Source organism: Glycine max, chromosome 12 (assembly GCF_000004515.6).
Source record: "Glycine max cultivar Williams 82 chromosome 12, Glycine_max_v4.0, whole genome shotgun sequence".
NCBI lineage: Eukaryota > Viridiplantae > Streptophyta > Magnoliopsida > Fabales > Fabaceae > Glycine > Glycine max.
Genome location: NC_038248.2, coordinates 11,382,569 through 11,388,568, shown reverse-complemented (window position 1 = coordinate 11,388,568; position 6,000 = coordinate 11,382,569).

The following is a 6,000-nucleotide window of genomic DNA, read 5'->3' as shown; positions in this document are numbered from 1 at the left end:
TATGCTATAATGAATTATGCTAACAAATCAATTCCCAAGGTAGAAGAAACATCACTGTTAATTGCCCCCTTTGTCTCCTAATATCACTAAATACACTGCCACCACAACACCTCATGCTTTCCATTATTCAGTCACTTAAATCATAAACTATAGCAATTTGAACCAACCTTGCTCATATGTCCCCAAATAACAACATCTTAATGCTAGCCTAGATTCCAGGCTCATGAAGAAAACTTTTTTCTATAACTCACAACATTGTTTGCGCTAGCTAGGATTATTTAAATCCACCCCTCACTTATACTTTAAAGAAAGACACAAAGTGCAAAACTAATTCAAATAGAAAACAACTTCAATTATACACATGACCATTTAGAGATAAGTTATACTATTGAATTATGGTTGACAAGATGGGATTATTATTGAATTGATTCATCACAAAGGGGGAAGAAGGGGAACATATACTAGCAATGTCTAGTGTCCTTTGTTTGTGTACTACCACTAATTGCTCAAACCTCAAAGCACTTCATCTTATCTCCATGGAATAAATTAAATCACTTTAGTTACAGAATTGTTGGCCTAAACTATTACAAAGCAATCGGAAAGGTAGGGAGACCCACATTATTGTCACATGCATGCACATATACTACAAAGATAGTTGGCTTGCACACTTATAATTCCCAAGTTTAGCTTCATTTTCTACCATGTTCCTATAAATAGATTGAAGTCATACTAATTCCCAATCAAGCATCCCTTGTGTTTGGTGCACTACAACAAAGAAAAAAAAAATGGAACCTATTTCTACAATGACTCATCAACCAGTAAGGTCCATTAGTTTGCCCACAAGAGTGCACCCTTCTTCTCAAAGAGTTAAAGCACTTTTGAACCATCTTAAGCCTCACACATGTTTGGAAGTAGAGACAATTCAAAGCGATTTGGTGGTGCTTGCTGAGTTGTACAACTGCATGGAGGAACTCTTCAATTCTCCACAGATCCAACAAACACTTTTGCACTACCAAAACTGACCCTTCAGGTTCATGCCCCACCTTTTTTTTTTTTTTTTAATTATGACTTCCGTTTCCGAGCTCTCTCTCTCCGATTCCAATTGATTTTAAGTTAATTGAATTTAACGTTACTATATTAATTTGTTAACCTGACTAGAATAAAGTCAATCATACTACTGTATTAAATTTTATAAAATACCTTCAGTCTTTTGTTTTTTTTTTTTTTGAGAAAAAAATACCTTCAATCCAGTATAGACAAAACCAATTTTATATATTTCAAACCATTTAATTTAAAACATGTTGTGTGTTATTATAATGATGATACCTTTTTGGCACTTAAAAATACTCATTTTAAATTGCATTAAAAAAATAATACTCTTTTTAAATTAAATAAAAACTAAAATTATAGTTTAAAATTAATTTCAAATTATTCAGTATATAAATACAACATTGACCAAACCAAGTTCAACCATAAATATGTATTAAAATTTAATAATTGTTATAATAAAAGAATACTATAAAAAATCTAATTAATTAATGATATATTTTATTTATTTATAGTTTATTATTAATAGTTCTTTTTTATTTAGAAACATACGGGTTGTAATTTCGAATCAAGGAGAAAATTAGTGTTTTTTATTTTCTTTATTATTTGGTTGTTTTAGTTTCATAATTTTTTAAGTGTTCCACTCTTTGTAAAACATCAATAATCTAAATTGATGTTTTTACATTGACGTGTAAATAGTATATTAAATTATGATATTATCAATTACTGTAGAGGATTTTTATATACAAATATGTATTTAAAAACATAGACTAAAATTAATATACGTGTGTCAATGCATAATAACCTAAATTATAAAATTATATTTCAATTTTATTAATATAAAAATATAACAATGAAATAGAAATGTAGGCACAGACACAGCACGACCTGTGTTTTCGCTAATAATAATAATAAGACAGACAAGAGACAGTTGTATATGCGTTATCAGATCAGAATTACAAAAGGAAAACCAAGTTCTCCGTGATTATTTTGTTACTGAGTCGTGGGGTAAAAGTATGCATTTTGCTTGTTTTTAGTATATGTTTTTTTATTTGTATATGAAACATTCTGCAGTATCCATCCTTTTTGTGATGATCATTTTTTGGCACATCTTTTGCTTTAGACCGGTGTTTAATTATATTATTTTTCCTTTATTTTTTTAATAATAATATGGACTTAAAATAATTTCAAAAGGTTGAAGTTAAAAAAATATCATTCTTTAAGTTATAAATATTGAACTTCAAATTATTTGTACCATCATGTGAATGAGCTTGTGTGAGTTGTTTTAACTCATTCAATGGTCTCATATTTGAAGGCGTTGTCTAAGTTAATTGTTGATAAGTTGGTCCACATAACTAACAAATTAAGCTGATAGTTAAAACAGTTGTACCAAATTAAGTTTGTAGTTAAAATAGTTGTAACAAACTACTAATATTAGTGAGTTGTCCATTTGTAAAAAAGTAAGTATAAATAGCTCAACTACTGTTTAGTTTGTGTATGATTCTTTTTCAATTCTCTCTAGAAAAACTCCTTGTAATCTGAAACTCATCTTGATAAATAACTTATGAGATTTCTGTGTATCATTTATGTGATACTTTGCATAACAAACCGGTGCAGTGAGCGTGGATTGATCATCCATGGCATCTGCAAAGTATGAAGTCAGGAAATTCATAGGACAAAATGATTTCGGTCTTTAGCGATTAAGGATGAGGGCTCTTCTTGTGCATCAAGGTCTTGAAGATGCTCTGAATGGTGAAACCAATCTTGATGTCAAGATGGAACGTAAAGACAAGAAGATCTTGCTCGACAAAGCACATAGTGCCATCATTTTGAGTCTGGGAGACAAAGTGCTTCGGCAAGTCTCCAAAGAAAAGATTGCAGCTGGAATTTGGTCAAAGCTTGAAGACTTGTACATCACCAAATCTCTGGTAAATTGCCTCTACCTTAAGCAAGCATGTATTCATTTAAGATGCAAGAAAATAAAACGGTAGAAGAATAGTTAGATGTCTTTAATAAATTGATTCTTGATCTTGAAAACATTGATGTTACTATTGAGGATGAAGATCAAGCATTAGTGTTATTGTGTGTTCTACCTAAGACCTTTGCTCATTTCAAAGAAACACTTCTCTATGGAAGAGATTCTCTCACTCTTGTTGAAGTCCAATCAGCCTTGAACTCTAAGGAATTAAATGAAAGAAATGAACAAAGGCCTTCTGTACATGGGGAGGGACTCACAGTTCATGGAAGACAATATAAGAAGGATGATAAGACAGAAGGGAAAAGATCCAAGTCACAAACTCAATATGGATCTAATGTACCAAACATTAGATGTTACCACTATAAAAGAGAAGGCCATACTAGGAGATTTTGTCCTGATAGACAACAAGGAAACAAGCAAGATCGATCTAAAGAACTTGGAAATGCTGCTCTAGTTGAAGATGGTAATGAGTCAGCTAAGGCTTTAATGGTGTCTCATGAAAACACTGAGACAGAATGGATCTTGGACTCTGGGTGTTCATTCCATATGACACCAAACAAGTCTTGGTTTGAGGAGCTTGATGAACAAGTTGGTGGTTCAATCCTACTTGGAAATAGGTCCTGTGAGATCACTGGAATTGGGTCTATGAGGTTCAAGCTTCATGATGGTGCTGAGAGAGTCATCAAGAATGTAAGGCTTGTCCCAGAAATTTGATTTCTCTGAGTGAGTTTGAGAAACAAGACTATGTGTTCAAATGAGAGAAGGGAGTTCTAAAGGTTCTATAGGGCTCCATGATATTCATGAAAGGGATGCAAAAGAATGGTCTGTATTCTCTTATTGGAGAAGTGGTAATGGGACCAGTTGCTATAGTTTCAGTCAAAAGGTTGTCAAAGATTGAACTATGGCACAAAAGGTTGGGACATGTGAGTGAGAGGTGGTTGATTGAATTGGGAAAATAAAACCTGCTCTGTGGAGATAAGGTGGAGAAACTTGACTTTTGTGAACACTATGTTTATGGAAAAGCTTGCAGGGTCAAGTTTAGTACTGGATAACAGAGAACTAAAGGTACTTTGGACTACATCCATGTTGATTTATGGGGTCCATCTCGAACTCCATCTCACTCAGGTGCTAGGTATTTTCTATCAATGGTAGATGACTATTCTAGGAAGTTATGGATTTTCATTTTCAAAACTAAAGATGAGGTGCATGATTATTTTAAAAACTGGAAAACATTGATAGAAAACCAAACAGGAAAAAAGATTAAAAGATTCAAGACAGATAATGGACTTGAATTTTGTTCAAATTTTTTCACTAACTACTGTAGGAAGGCTGGAATAGCAAGACACAAGACAGTAGTAAAAACACCTCAACAAAATGGTTTGGCTGAGAGATTTAACAGAACCATTCTTGAGAGATTGAGGTGTATTTTGATGAGTGCTAATTTGTCAAAATCTTTTTGGGCTGAAGCAGCCATAGAGTCAGGGTGTTTGGATGTGTTGCTTATGCTCACATAAAGCAAGACAAATTGGAACCTAGAGTTATCAAGTGTATGTTTCTAGGATATCGTCAAGGTGTTAAGGGGTACAAATTGTGTGGTGTTTAGAGCCAAGACATAGAAGATGCATTGAGGTGGTCCATGCAAGCTCAGAAAAGGATAGCATTGAGGTGGAGTTCAATGAAGAAAACCAAATAGATGAATCTGAAATTTGGCACAAAGAAGAATATGATATTCAACCTCAAATTGATGATGATGATGGGGGAGAAGGTGAGGAGGTTATTTGTTGGTTAGAGATAGAACCAGAAGGTTAAACCCCCTGAGAAGTATGGTTATGTAGATTTGATGGCATTCTCTCTTGTTGCAGCTAGTGAGGTCATGAATGATGAACCAAACTGTTACAAAGCTGTCGTTGATTGCAAAGAGAAGGATAAATGGCTTATGGCCATGGATGAAGAGATAAAGTCTCTCCATGATAACCATACTTGGGACCTGGTAAAGAGACCTGCAGGGTCAAAGTTAGTCAGTTGTAAGTGGATTTTCAAGAGGAAACAATGCATTCCTGGAGTTGAACAAGGAAGATTCAAAGCTAGGCTAGTAGCTCGAGGCTTCACTGAGAGGCAGGGAATTGATTACAATGATGTATTCTCTCCAGTGGTGAAACATAGTTCCATAAGAATTCTACTATCAATGGTTGCCAAGTTTGATCTAGAATTGGAGCAAATGGATGTTAAAACTGCCTTCTTGTATGGAGAACTAGAAGAAACTATTTACATGAGACAATCTGAGGGATTTATAATAGAAGGAAAGGAAGACTTTGTGTGTAAACTGAAAAAGTCCCTATATGGTCTAAAGCAGTCTCCAAGGCAGTGGAATAAAAGATTTGATGAGTTCATGACTCGCATCAAGTTCAAGAGGAGCAAGTTTGATAACTGTGTCTATTTCAAGTTTGCCTCATATCATAATTTTTTCATTCTATTGCTTTATGTAGATGACATCCTAATAGCAAGCAATAACAAGGATGAAACATGCAAAGTTAAGGAAGACTTGAAAAGAGAATTTGAAATGAAAGATTTGGGTGGAGCTAAAAGAATATTGGGTATAGAGATCAAGAGAGATAGAGACAAGAAGCTACTATTTCTATCTCAAGAAATGTACCTAAAGAAAGTTCTAAACCGGTTTAGTATGTCAGATGCTAAACCTATCTCAATAGTTCAAACTTAGTATGGATCAAGCTCCTGAAAGCAAAAAAGTTAAGGAGTTCATATCTGAAGTTCCTTATGCAAATGCAGTAGGTTCACTCATGTATGCCATGGTATGCACTCGACCTGACCTTTCATACTCAGTTAGCCTTGTAAGCAGATTTATGGCAAATCTTGGAAAAGCACACTGGCAGGCTCTAAAATGGATCCTAGGGTACATAAAAGGGTTAATTGGAAAGAGTCTGATATATGGAGAAGTTGAGGGTTACTAGGAAAAT